General features: G+C 48.7%; 1 protein-coding gene across 1 annotated transcript in view; it reads right to left on the bottom strand.

Annotated features, from left to right (window-relative positions):
• LOC147737632 (uncharacterized) overlaps positions 1-15,265 on the bottom strand; it is a 136,367-nt gene that overhangs the window by 32,828 nt on the left and 88,274 nt on the right. The window contains exon 2 of the mRNA XM_086939497.1: positions 6,802-6,871. The gene's annotated coding sequence lies outside the window, so the exon portion shown is untranslated. The remainder of the gene's footprint in view (positions 1-6,801; positions 6,872-15,265) is intronic.

Below are 15,265 nucleotides of genomic sequence, written 5' to 3' on the forward strand. Positions count from 1 at the left end.
CCTTTTTCCTTTTATAAAATTCAGAAACAGATCTTTTGGGAGAACAACAGGCTCTTGGAAGAGACTACTTCTTTATTAGTTAAGATCTGGCAAGAGGACTTTTTTATCCCTTTTGCTCAAGAAAACACACCCCCCTAGCTCCCCAGCACTCTTTCCATCCCTGCCTCTTTGCAACATTTTTTCCTAATGCGTACACAAAATATGGCATTTGACTTCCTGCTAATCACAGTTGTTTATATTCCTACCATAAATAAGCCCCAGCAGCAATCTGCACTTTTGTTAGCAAAGAAGTTTCAAAGTGTCACCTTGGGAAAAACTGAAAATGTATTGAACATGGACCCTATTTTACAAGGAAGACTGATCATCAGATATTTTTTTGTTCTTAGGGTGTATCCATTTCTGGTACTAACATTACTTGTCTTAAATCTCTCACCTCCAACTGGACTGACCTTTTACCCAGTGCTCTCTTGCCAGAAGTTTTTAGGGGATTCCCAACGGTTCCCTCTGCCACTTCCTCTGCTTGCTCCACGTCCTCTCATCGAACTCAACTATTCATTCTCTCTTCCAGTGGCGTCACTAGGGTTGGTGTCACCCGGTGCGGTAACTCATGGTGTCACCCCTTCATAACTTACCGGACGGACCAACTCACCCTCTGCCTGCACCATGTCCCCTCTGCCTGCACCATCTCTCCCTCTGTCTGCACCATCTCCCCTGCGCCTGCACCATCTCTCCCTACTGCCTGCACCATCTCTCCCTACTGCCTGCACCATCTCTCCCTATGCCTGCACCATCTCCCCCTCTGCCTGCACCATCTCCCCCTCTGCCTGCACCATCTCCCCTTTGGTTGCACCATCTCTCCCTGTGTCCACACCATCTCCCCTCCGCCTGCACCATCTTCCCTCCGCCTGCACCAGCTCCCCCTCTGCCTGCACCATCTCCCCCTCTGCCTGCACCATCTCCCCCTCTGCCTGCACCATCTCCCCCTCTGCCTGCACCATCTCCCCCTCTGCCTGCACCATCTCACCCTCTGCCTGCACCATCTCCCCTCTGGTTGCACCATCTCTCCCTGTGTCCACACCATCTCCCCTCCACCTGCACCAGCTTCCCTCCGCCTGCACCAGCTCCCCCTCTGCCTGCACCATCCCCCCATCTGCCTGCACCACCTCCCCCTCTGCCTGCACCACCTCCCCCTCTGCCTGCACCACCTCCCCCTCTGCCTGCACCACCCCCCCCCCTCTGCCTGCACCACCTCCCCCTCTGCCTGCATCATCTCACCCTCTGCCTGCACCATAAGTGTAAATAGTTAGACACAGAGCAGAGGCGAGGCTGCAGAGCTCCGACCAGTCATTCTGGACCTTGGTAGCTCCATAGCCAACTCCATCCCGTAGAAACATTGCACGATCTTATATTACATGTTTTAAGGAAGGCAATGTGCACATAAAACAGAACACACAGGTTATTTTTTTGCACAAAACCGGTATCTTGACACAGAGCTGCCTTTCACATTTTACAATGTGGGGGGCAGGAACTGGGGTGCTGTAGCCATTTTAGTGACTTCATAGAAACCACTGCACCCTTTTTATGGCTACCATACGGCCTTTAGTAATGACTTGAGATAAGATATCATTGTCGCCTACTTCAGATAGACCTCTAATAATGATGTGCTTCTGGGAGATTGGCATTATGCAAGCCAGGAAAATGGGCCTTGTGCCTCAGTTAGGTTGCAAAAAAAGCTAAAGCTGGGGTGCAGTGGGCCCCTCGCACCCAGAAGCACCAGTGCCATGTACCTGCTGCACTGCAGATAATAACGTCGTTTCACACAGAACACGTCTTGCAAGTGATTGTGTCGCCACTTCAGCCAAAAGCACTTTCTGCAATACTCCTCCAAAGGGTGCCAGAAAGGCAGCACTGGTGGGTTTTTAATATATCTTAAGCAGCATATTGTTTGTTCTTCAGAGAAAATAAAGGATGACAATATTTTACCCCCTTTCCAAAAAGCATATCTGAAAATGTGTGCTAGATCTGAAAGCTACAAATGCCATGTTTTGTGATAGTAATGCACATGTGATATATGGTCGCCGGGGATCATCAGTGCAGCGCTGGCAACAGGGAAGTAAAAGCCTGACAAGTAGAGGGGAGGAAGAGGTAGCAGCAGCCGAGCAGATTGGAAACCAGTTAAGGTTTATCTACAGAAACAATGCATAAAATAAATCACATAATGCATGTACAACTGAGCAACTCGAGATATTAGCGGCATTGCGACTGATGAGTCACAAAATATCTTTGAAAATACTATATTGCTTCTTATTGTGTACAGTGCAGATTTGTGAATAAGTGCAGACAATGGCTACAGCCACAACCTGGCTGATTGGTACGCAGATACGTTTTCTGTATAAGTCACATTAAAGCAGGGGGAGAATTTACGCTGAGAAAATGTTCGGTAGGGGTTAGATCTACTATCGTGAGCGCCGTGATGAAAGAGTCTGCACAGAATAAACAAAACAGGATCACTTCTTGCTAGAAACCAAGCCAACAAAATAAAAAGCTGTGTGAACTTGGAGCACTTCCAAAGCGCAGCTAAGAACAGAGAAGTGATTTCTTCATTTATTCATTTCAAACGATTGCAGTGGTGGTAGGGAGGCCGATGTGCACTCTGATGTTTACAGGAATTACCAAATATATTCAAAAGAACCACAACTCCCCAAGATTAGACTATCTGAATCTGACCAGAGAGCAGGACTACAGGCGGCGAGTATTGCAATGCAAGAAGAAAGAAAATAGCACTAGAATGCATGAGCTAAATTAAAAACGAAATGGTGAGATTGCTCTGCAGTGGGTGATTGCCATGTGCTTAATGCATGTTTTCCTTTGACACCATTATCTGTAGTGGGGGCGTTACTGTAGCATCAATGTAATGCAACTGGTCCTATGTAAAGCACTCTGATACCCGATTCGGGTCTAGTTCGCGCTATATAAAACTTTGTAAAATACAAAATAAATGTGCCGTATTACATGGCAGTAGCTACAACTCTTCTGCCCACAAAATAACCACACACTTGTCACCCGGACCTTGTAGGTTAGATCCACTTATGCCACCTGTTCGCCAGAGCATGCAATGTCCTTTTTACACAGTATAAAACCAATAATTGAGGGTTGACGGGACAGATTACCCTTCCAATATTGGTGCTTAAACAGGCGTGCAAACCCCCTAGCAATGCCCATACACTCAATCAAATCCTGCTCTGTGAAGACAAAGTACGACTAAAAAAACACACTATAAGGCAATATTACTCCAACAACTAAACCACTCCACCCTACTCTGTTTTTGAAGATTTCCCGGTGCCGCTGATCTTAGACTGCACCACAGCCCTCCATCTCCGTCCAGCTGGTTCCCGCTTTGAGGCAGGCGAAAGCTGGGGCCCCATGACTGACTGGAAGGAAGGGGGAGGAAGAGCAGAGAGGGTGTGCTGGAGGAGCTTGTGGGGGGGAACAGAACACTGAAAGTAAAACCAGGGCGACGAGAAAGAGCTCATTGATACCTGCAGTTCGCTGCAGAGTTTAAAGCTAGTCTCCGACCAGGGCAGCTGCGAGGAGTAGCCACAGACAGAGGGCCCTCTGCTCGGAAGCAGGCTGAAGCGCAGCTCTCCCTCTCGCCTTCCTGGCTTCGCTGCTTAAAGCGCTCCGATACTTTTGGGTTTTAGTTCGCGCTATTTAAAAAAAATAAATGGTGCGCAGTCTGTGTGGGGCATGGAATGGAAGGAAGGATCAAGGGTTAGTCAGAAACAGTCCCGTGCCCTCTGCCCTGTGGAGTTACACTTGGAAACTCAAAGATTACACAAATTTCAGCAGCAAGTGTTCAACCTACTAAGCCATTTTGTGACCCACAAATACCAAGGTGCGTGCACAGGGCAAGTTCTGAGGAAATGAAAGGCACACAGCCTCTATAGTTAAAGCATGCTGTTGCCACAAAAAAAGAAAGCAAGGCTCGTGACGGCTATAGAAAATGTGTGCCATGCCGGTGATATTCTTTTCAATTTTACATCCCTAGAAGCCCTAAAATGTGTTTACCTTTTCTGTCTGTAACAGTCAGCAGAGCCGCCCGCTACCTTCCCTCGGCTCGAGACATTACTGCCATGAACCCTCACGTCTGCCGTGGACGCGCGCGTACGTACCGTCGTTGCTGCGTGACTAAGCTGTGTTACATGCACACAGCGTAACCGGATGGATGGTGTCACCCCCCTGTGAGGGTGTCACCCGGTGCGGTCCGCACCCCCCGCACCCCCCTAGTGACGCCACTGCTCTCTTCCAGAGGATTCCTTTGTGGCCAGACCTGGGGGATTGGATGGGGACAAGCAACCAGCTCTCATGCTACCAGGAGTGCCCCGGAAGTCGATTTGTGCCTGTTCCATCTGTATTGAGGCCTGCCCTGTCCCTGCAGAGCCTTGAAGCTGCCTCCAACCACAGCCTCCCTCACCCCTTCATTACTTGCTCTGCAGCTGACCGACTCCGATCGAGCCTCAAACAATGAACGAAGCTTCACCATGAAAAAGTCAGCACCTGCAACACTCCTCAGGCTTTGGAGCATACCCATGACTCTCAATTCTATAGATCCGGCCCTGAGAAATAGGTGCTTGTGCTTAGAACCTGAAAGCAGCGGCACAAATTAAGCACTGGCACGGAGAAAAAGACACTCAGCCGTGCGTTCATGGAGACATCAGAACCTATCCAATAGCCGAAATCCCCATCAAGTTACCCAATAACAGTACTCTACTGGTTAGGGTAGGAGTATTGGACAACCTACCCGAACAACTCAGTTTAGACACAGACTATCCAGAATTCATCTTGTTGCTCAAAAGCACACTGAGGGAGACCCCCTTGTACGCTGCTCACACAAGCCCCTTGGCTTTCGGACCAGTCATTTCAGTATGCTCAATTCAAAGACCCCACCTGCCAGAATGCCTGGCAACAAGCGCAGAACCCAGTGATACCATCCTCAATCCCCTCATTCATCCTCAAAATTTTTTTATATACAGGATAGGAAAACAAGACGATCCCCCACAGTTAGTGGTTCTCAAGAGATTTCGCTATCAAATATTATTTTTTGCCCAGTCACACATTCTAGCAGGTCACAGTGTGCCTGAAAAAACAACCCAGACTGTGTTGAGATATTTTTTATTGGCCAGGGATATTCGCCAATGTAGATAAATACTGCAGGGAGTGGGAAATATGTCAGAAGAAGGACCCAAAAACCCCCTGCCGTTCCCTTACAACCTCTACCAATCATCGATGACGCCTTTGAGAGGATAAGTATGGATTTACTGGGTCCTCTCCCAAAATCGAAAATATATATCTATATACTGATTATTGTCTATTACGCAACTCGATACCCAGAAGCATTTCCCCTACGAACACCAAGCACGAAAAAAACATCAGTGAAAAGTTACTAGAACTGTTTAAGGGTAGGATTTCCCACCGAGATTTTGACAGACCAGGGAACCCCCTTTGTTTCTCGTTTAATGAAACAAGCCTGTAAAACCTTGAAAATTACCCAAATAAGAACATCAGCTTATTACCCTCAGACAGAGGGTCTGTGCAAGCGATATAACGCCACCTTCAAGCTAACCATGAAGAAAATGCTAACCACCGAAGGGAAAGAATGGGACATGTTGTTGCCACTCGCCCTCTTTGTTATTTGAAGCCAGGTTTAGAAAAGCTTGGGTTGTTCTCCCTTTGTACTTCTTTATGGGAGACAGCCACAAACCTTGCTAGAAATTACAAGAGAAGACTGGGAACAAGAGAAACACGAAGACACACAACATCTTCTAGAATACACCCAAAGCCTAAGAAACCGCATACAGAAACGGCGAGATTTTGCTCACGACAACCTAGAAAAAGCTCAAAGAAGCTAGCAGATGTCTTGCAATAAAGGAAAGAGGTGACAGCAGTTATAAGTCCATGACTAGGTGCTCCTACTCCTACCTTCCTCTATACGCCAAAAAAGGTTGTAGTTGTTGAAAGGATAGGCCTCACTACTTACCGGTTACACCTTTCCTCAACCAAAACCCAGATATCCACATAAATCTACTAAAGAAATGGTTGGGACCCCTGCCCAAAGACACCCTATATGTTTTGTCAGACTAAAAACCCATTCCTTCAACATTGACTCATTTGCTCATAAACGAACATCTAACAGAGGAACAAAAAGTGTCTCTTCAGACCCTATTAGAGTCCTTCTCCTCCATCTTTTCCGACCTCCCGGTAAAAACAACAATCGTCGAGCATGCCATTGTTACCCCACCAAATTAAGTAATAAAACAACGCCTCTACAGAATACCATGCGCTAGGCGGGACGCGGTTCCTGCCACAATAGAGAGCATGTTACAACTAGGAGTCATAAAACCTTCCAGCAGTAACTGGTCCTCCCCCATTGTCATAGTTCTGAAACCGGATGGTTCCATCCGTTTTTGTTTAGACTTCCGCTCAGTCTATGCCATCTCGAAATTTGAACTTGTCACCACGCCACGGCCCCGGAGGGACTTTGCTCTTCCAGGTGCATGGGCGTCTACGGGGCTTTTGGAAAGGGGCTGAGTCAGAGAGGGACGGGCGGAGAGGCAGAGGGGTGAAAGGGACCCAGGGTAAAGGAAATAAGTGAGACGGAAAAGAAAGACAAAAGCAGAAATCATCAGCTACTCTTTTTCTTTTGGTTATTCCAACCTCTAGCCCCTCCCTTCACATTTATGCAGAGCTATTATTTATTCCTCACATCCTCGCTTGACTAAACCATAAAGCAAAAACACTTACCTGAGCCTTTTCCTTCTGTCCAAGGGATGACGGCGGCCGAGGCTCACCTAAGGGACTGAAGTGGAAGACCCTGTGGGAAAGAAGAATACAAAAGAGACAATCAATCATTGTGATTTCCTGCAATACTAATAAAAAGTGTATACCAAGAAATTATTCAATGCAGTGAGCTCCTTCTCGACCGACTCTTCTACAATGGGGAGCTACAAACTCTCCCTCCAGGGAATAGGAGACAGAGACAAACACACACACACACACACACAGTAAAGCATCGTAGGAAAATGCCTGATACAGTTTTTATTTGCTGGCATATGTACATTCTTTTAGAAAGGTGGTGGAACTATTTATTTTGTTCAATGTGCTTATACTCACCGGCAGAACCCAGAGAGTCCGCCTCCCCCTTTCAGATCCAAACCTACCACGATCATCTGCGGCGTACCCCAAGGATCATCCCTCAGCCCTACCCTTTTCAATATCTACATGGCACCGCTCACCAACATCATCCGAGCACACCACCTCAACATCATCTCGTACACCGACGATACCCAGCAGATCCTCTCCCTCACCAAGGACCTGGCCACCACCAAATCCAACCTCCAGAAGGGAGTGAAGGCTGTTGCAGACTTGATGAAGACTAGCCGGCTGAAACTGAACTCGGACAAGACAGGAGGTCCTCATCCTCAGATCCACCCGCTCCGCATGGGACGACTCCTGGTGGACGGCTATGCGGGGAGCTGCCCTGATACCCACCAACATCACCTGCAACCTGGAGTTCATTGTGGACTCCACACTCTCTATGGCCCAGCAAGTTAATGCTGTTTCCTCTTCCTGCTTCAACACCCTCTGCATGCTCTGAAAGATCTACAGATGGATCCCCAACAAAACCAGAAGGACGGTCATCCAAGCAATCGTCAGCAGCAAGCTGGACTATGGCAACGCCCTCTACGCAGGAACCACGGCCACACTCCAGAAGAGACTCCAATGCCTACAAAACGCCTCGGCACGCCTCAACATCGGACTCCCTCGCAACAGCCACATCACCACCCACCTGAGAAACCTGCACTGGCTCCCGGTCAACAAGAGGATCACCTTCAAGCTCCTCACCCGCCGTACAGCAGCACTCTGCAGCACCACTGTACAGCAGCACTCTGCAGCACCACTGTACAGCAGCACTCTGCAGCACCACTGTACAGCAGCACTCTGCAGCACCACTGTACAGCAGCACTCTGCAGCACCACTGTACAGCAGCACTCTACAGTACCCCTTTACAGCATCAATCTAAACCACCACTCTGCAGCACCACTGTACAGCACCACACTGCAGCACCACACTACAGCAAAAATCTAAACCAATACTCTGCAGCACCACTGTACAGCACCACACTGCAGCACCACTCTGCAGCACCACTCTACAGTACCCCTTTACAACACCAATATAAACCACCACTCTGCAGCACCCCCTGCAGCACCACTGTGCAGCACCACTGTGCAGCACCACTCTACAGCACCACTCTACAGCACCACTCTCCAGCACCACACTACAGCACCACTGTGGTTGGGTGTGGTTGTGTGTGGTTGTGTATGTTGTTTTGTGTGTGTGTGGTTGTGTGTGTATTTGTGGTTGTGTGTGGTTGTGTGTGGGTGTGGTTGGGTGTGTGTGGTTGAGTGTGGTTGTGTGTGGATGTGGTTGTATGTGGTTGTGTGTGTGTATTTGTGGTTGTGTGAGTGGGTGTGGTTGTGGTTGTGGTTGTGTGTGTGGTTGTGTGTGGTTGTGTGTGGTTGTGTGTGGTTGTGTGTGTGGGTGTGAGTGTGGTTGGGTGTGGCTGTGGTTGTGTGTCTGTAGTTGTGTGTATGTGCATGGTTGTGATTGTGTAAGGTTGTGGGTGTGGTTGTGTGTGGATGTGGTTGTGTGTGTGTGTGGTTGTTCATGTGGTTGTGTGTGTGGTTGTGGGTGTGGTTATGGGTGTGGTTGTGTGTGTGTGGTTGTGTGTGTGAGTGTGGTTGTGTGTGTGGTTGTCGTTACGTAAGGTTGTGTGTGTGGTTGTGTGTGGGTATGGTTGTGTGTGTGTGTGGTTGTGTGTGTGGTTATGTGTTTGAGTGTGTGTATGGTTGTGTGTGGTTGTGTGGTTGTGGTTGTGTGGTTGTGGGTGTTGTTGTGGGTGTGTGTGGTTGTGTGTTTGTGTGGCTGTGTGTGTGGGTATGTGGGTGTGTGTGTTGTGTGTTTATGTGTTGGTTGTGACGAAAGGCTAGGCAGCGAAGGGGGTCTGAACAGAGGACGAGGGCTGCGTGGGAGGGGGTGGAGGAGCATGCTGTAAGGCTTACTGAGCCATGAAAGAAAGGAACAACCTACTTAATGACCCGTGACTGAGGAGACAGATGGCGGCTGCAGCGTGTGCACGCTCGCGTGAACGCAAGGCTGTAGCCACTCTGTAGCATTTTCAAAACTCACTTACTAAAGTCTCTCCGAGCAATGCATGCGCGCTGACTCAGCGAGACCTAAAAACACACTGACATTTTTAATTGGACCATTCCAGTTTGTACCCAGCCATGTGCAAATCAATCTTGACCCTGCACCCAATGGGAACAGTCCAGCCCGAACTGACAGGCCAGGCCCTCCCTGAACTGGAAACAAGCATTCTAGGACCGGTTTCGGGCTTTCAGCCCTCATCAGCCAGGACAGCTGGACTCCAGTGGCATGGATAGTGTGGGACCCACATCTGGGCATACCTGGCCCACACAAGGTGACAAATGCAAAACAAGCCTTGGCATAGCCAATAGGTCTCGCTTTTGGGACTTTATAGGTATTTAGTTATGCAGCACAATATCCTTGGTGCAACAACATTAAGAAGCCTGTGAACAGATACAAATACTATTCCTCTGTAGAAAGAACGCATGTTTACCTGCTAATAAACACAAAGCATCACTTCTGAAATGATGAGACTGTGAAAGAACTATAAGGAGTCTCTCTGAATTGACATAAAGAGTGAAGGGTGGTCCTGCTAGATAGAGACCCGTCCCACTTAAAGCCCCGCATATGACAATATGAAAGAAGCATTGGAACAGATACAAATACTATTCCTCTGTAGAAAGTACGCATGTTTACCTGCTAATAAACACAAAGCATCATTTCTGAAATGATGAGACTGCGAAAGAACTATAAGGAGTGCCTTTGAATTGACATAAATAGTGAAGCGTGGTCCTGCTGGGTAGAGACCCGGCCCACTTAAAGCCCTGCGTATGACAATATGAAAGAAGCCTGTGAACAGATACAAATACTATTCCTCTGTAGAAAGCACGCATGTTTACCTGCTAATAAACACAAAGCACCATTTCTTCACGGTGCTTACATCAAATGAAATGAATGCGGCCCTGAATGTCTGCTTTAAACCCATTGACTTGTAAACTTGTGACGCACACTGTAGCTGCAGAGCATCCTTTCTGTCACCAGGCTGAGCTCACGGCCACAAATGCTGCAATCCTATTAATAATAACCCTCCTGCCCAGATGCTCCTTGCGGCCTCTGTTTACGCGCTCCCCTCCAAAGACTACATCCTTCTGGGAGACCTCAACTTTCACCTTGAAAAGATCAACGACCGCAACACCACCACCCTCTTGGACAACCTCGCCAACCTCGGACTTAAACAACTGGTCACTTCCCCCACCCACATCGCAGGTCACACACTCGACCCCATCTTCACCTCCAGCAATCATGTCTCCTTCAGCCACACTACGGATCTCCTCTGGACTGACCACAGCTGCGTTCACTTTACCTACAACAAGCCAAAACCCATCAACCACCTCCAACCAACTCTGCAAAGAAACTGGAACAAAATCACCATCGACCAGATCTCCTCATCGCTCCTTCTAAACACCCCAGCTCACTCTTCTAACCCAGACCAAGCCGCCGCTAACTCCACCCTATGGTTATCCAACACCGCCGACACCTTAGCACCACTGAAAAAACGTCAAAGCAAACCTGGCAACAAGAAGGCCTCATGGTTCAACGATGATCTTAAGAAGTCCAAGAAACTCTGCCGCTCCCTTGAAAAGGCCTGGAAAAAAGACCCAACCACTAGCACCAAGGACGCCTTCAAAAACGCCACCCGCACACACCACCAACTAATCCGAAAGGCCAAGAAAACAGCATTCAAGGATCGACTTGACAACAACGCCCACAACAGCAAGGAACTTTTCAACATCGTCAAGGAATTTTCCAATCCCTCGGCCAACTCCAACGACATCACCCCCTCTCAAGCCCTCTGCGACTCCCTAGCCTCATTCTTCCACAACAAGATTGCAGACATCCACACCAGCTTCGACAACCAACCCGGAGACCAACCCGCCCAACCATATGCTGAACATTCTCCCCCCGTGAACACCCTTAACGACTGGAACCCAATCTCCACTGAGGACACCATCCGCCTGATGAACTCCATCCACTCAGGATCCCCCACAGACCCATGTCCTCACCACATCTTCAACAAAGCAGACTCCGTCATAGCACCGCACCTCCGAGACGTCATCAACTGCTCCTTCAACTCCGCAACCTTCCCGGAGAGCTGGAAACACGCTGAACTCACCGCCCTTCTGAAAAAACCCACAGCGGACCCCACCGAACTCAAAAATTACCGCCCCATCTCGCTCCTTCCATTCCCGGCCAAAGTAATCGAGAAAGCTGTCAACAACCAGCTCGCCGCTTTCCTCGAAGCCAACAAATCCCTTGACTCCTCACAATCTGGCTTCCGAGCTAAACACAGCACTGAGACCGCCCTCATCGCAGCAACAGACGACATTCGAACTCTACTGGACAATGGAGACACAGTCGCCCTCATCCTCCTCGACCTCTCTGCAGCCTTCGACACAGTCTGCCACAGCACCCTTTTACAACGCCTCAGTAACATCGGAATACAAGGAAAAGCACTTGAATGGATCACCTCGTTCCTCACCGGAAGAACCCAGAGAGTCCGCCTTCCACCATTCAAGTCCGAGGCCACTGAAGTCATCTGTGGCGTACCACAAGGATCCTCACTCAGCCCCACCCTCTTCAACGTATACATGAGCCCCCTCGCGACCATCACCCGCCAACACAACCTCAGCATCATCTCTTACGCGGATGACACTCAACTAATCCTTTCTCTCACCAATGACCCCAGCACCGCCAAAACTAACCTACACGAAGGAATGAAAGAAGTTGCCGAAAGGATGAAACACAGCCGTCTGAAACTGAACTCAGATAAAACAGAAGTCCTCATATTAGGTACATCCCCCTCTGCATGGGACGACTCTTGGTGGCCGGAAGCCCTTGGAAAAGCACCCATCCCGACAGACCACGCACGGAACCTAGGCGTCATCCTGGATTCTTCACTCTCAATGAACAGACAAGTCAGCGCCGTATCCTCATCCTGCTTCAACATTCTTCGCATGCTCAAAAAAACATTTCGCTGGATCCCCACCGAAACCAGGAAAACAGTCACCCATGCTCTGGTAACGAGCCGACTGGACTACAGAAACACCCTCTACGCAGGTACTACCGCTAAACTCCAGAAGAAACTCCAACGAATCCAAAACGCCTCAGCCAGGATCATATTAGACATCCCGCGCAACGAACACATCTCTGGTCACCTGAAAGACCTCCACTGGCTACCCGTCAATAAGAGAATCACTTTCCGACTGCTAACCCACGCACACAAATCACTCTACGACATCGGACCAGAATGCCTCAACTCACGACTGTCCTTCTACACCCCCTCCCGCCAACTACGTTCTTCCAGCCAAGCCCTCGCCACTGTACCTCGCATCAACAAGACCACCATGGGAGGCAGATCCTTCTCATACCTGGCTGCTAAAACATGGAACTCACTCCCTACTTACCTTCGCCTTACCCAGAACCACCTAGCATTCAGAAAGCAACTTAAAACGTGGATATTTGACAAATAATCCTCCTCCCCTTCCTAAGCGCCTTGAGACCCTCTGGGTATGTAGTGCGCTATATAAATTCTTTGACTTGACTTGACTTGACATGTGTCTCCGAGCGTTTTCTGGTTTGAATCAAACCTTTGCTCCTCGGATACCTCTGACTTCAGTCTCTCTTCGGTGGTTGTTGTTATTCCGGGTTAAGCGCAACTGATTCAGGGCATGACCCCATCTACACGTGCAAACAAACATGGCATCTCAGGCTGCGCACGCGCAGCACCGCGCATCACAGCTGCACACGTGCGGGGCGAAAACACTACTTCCTATCGCCGAGATAGGACCTTGCACGGAATGCAGCCTGTGCCCTGTGAACTGCCCTGGACAGATATCTCAGTTTCAGTGCGCCTGCGCAGAGGAAAGACAGTTACCCCCCTCCACATAGAGGAGCCAACCCGAGGACTATTGCACATAAATCTCAGCATGTGCTGTGGCACGAGGCGCCTCGTGCTCCGTGGCGGGAGGCCGTGTCTGTCCTCAGCGCATGCGCAGTTAACCCCACGCTCATGGTTCAGTCCTGGCCTCAGTCTCAGCTGGGCCGGCGGAGGATGCCGGAGCACAGCAGGGAGCACAGGCCCCATATGAAACCCCAGGTGAAGTCATGATCCACAGCAGGGTGCACAGACCCCGTATGAAACCCCAAGTGAGGCCATGAGATACAAAGATTGTCTGGTGCTGGAGGGTCTCGAGCCTGCTGCCCGGGGTTCATTTGTTGTTGTCTGCATCGATCAATGATTATTTTGTATCCACAATGCTCATTGACCCTCATTGGTGGAATTGGGTCACTCTTTTGAAGGCCTCAGCAAACGTTGACATTTTTTTCACCTGAAAAGTCTGTGTGATGAGAAGATTGACTTGAATTCCGTTTTTGGCTTTCACCAGAGTAAAGGGGGGCAGCCCCGTCAATTGAAAGTGAAAGAACGCACTCCCAGTCAGCACCGACTGCGCCTCATTGCACCTAGGCTCGGCGTGCACAGCATCATCTGATGAGGCTAAAACTCTCCCAAATATGTCTCAACCTCACTAGGGCCTCAGTAACCAAGTAACGGTCAGCCAATGCCCATCAGGTAAACAAGCATTGGCATAGCCAGTAGGTCTCGCCTTTGGGACCTTATAAATGTTTAGTTATCCAGCACAATATCCTTGGTGCAACAACATCAACTGTTGCATGGCTAAACACTTATAAGGTCCCAAAGGCAAGACCTATTGGCTATGCCAATGCTTGTTATCATTGGTTCCTGTTCGTGACTTTTAGAGATGCATGCTTCTGTTTCGTCCTCGTGTCAAACTACTTCCGCCTTTTGTTGATCTAGGTCACGGGTACTCACAAACATTTTCCCGGGGGCCGCAAAGTTTGGTCTATGGTGTGACCGAGGGCCGCCCTGATGCCAGCGGGGTGTAAAGTCGGGGTAGGAAAACAAAGCATGTATATCTAGTGGCTGCATTTAAGAATGAAGGTGTTCCTAAAGTTAAAGGCCTAGTTACCTCCTTTTCCTAACTGCAATTAACCTGTAAATAAGTGTTTGCTGTATGTGTAGGTTTCTTTTTCATGCTAGTTCTGAATCAAGTAAACGGCAGCCCAGTGCTGCTGCTCACCAGGGGTCCGCATGTAAAGACCTGGAGGGCCTTATGCGGCCCCCGGGCCGTACTGTGAGTATCACTGATCTAGATCCTCCCGGCGACCGCCCCAGCTACATGTGTATTTCCATTTTCCTTAAAAAGGGGTTGCAGTTGAGCCGGGGCCGCTGTATCGCCTTTGCTCTCGGTGGTCCCATGGGAGTAAAAGCTGCTCATTCTGCTAACCCTTCCCTAACTTTCCAGAAGTGTCAGAGCAGACAGACTCGTCAAGTCTTCAAGGAAGTGTGAGTGTGACGAGGCTGGTTTATTAATTCACCACTTAACTAATCAGTCTCCTGCACCTCCGTCCTCACTGAAGCCACAATTTGTGACACATTTGCTGTTTTAAGGCTTGTAATAACATCACTTTTGTATATTTAAGTCTATACAGATACTGAAAACAGCAAACCATAAGTACGAAAATGCAGAGTACAGGGGGCACGAGCCCTAAACAAAACAAAAAATAGGTTTTAGAGGGGCAGGGTTTGCAAAGTAGCATAGGCAGTGTGCAGTAATGTCACAGAGATGGACATTGCAAGTCTATTATACCTCTCTTTAATGGTAATGAACCGTGATTCACGTATTATAAGCATGCACATGAGCAGTGTATGCCCTCATGTACATAAATAAAGAAGGCTTAAATGTATTTTGGTACAACAATGTGGGAGAGTTTTAATGAAACCTGTGGGAACATGTTAACATTAACTTTTATTGGGCAGAGCAAGTTTCCAGTGGGAGAAAGCTAAAATATTGTAATGCATGATATAGAATGAATATAGCCCTCTCTGAATCTGACTTGCATACCTATGCATTGCACAGATGTTCTACGCAGTATTCTATTATTAATTTCCTTTTGCATGATAGCGTGCATTACAGTTAGC

The sequence above is a fragment of the Lissotriton vulgaris genome, chromosome 1_1 (assembly GCF_964263255.1).
Source record: "Lissotriton vulgaris chromosome 1_1, aLisVul1.2, whole genome shotgun sequence".
Classification (NCBI taxonomy): Eukaryota; Metazoa; Chordata; class Amphibia; order Caudata; family Salamandridae; genus Lissotriton; species Lissotriton vulgaris.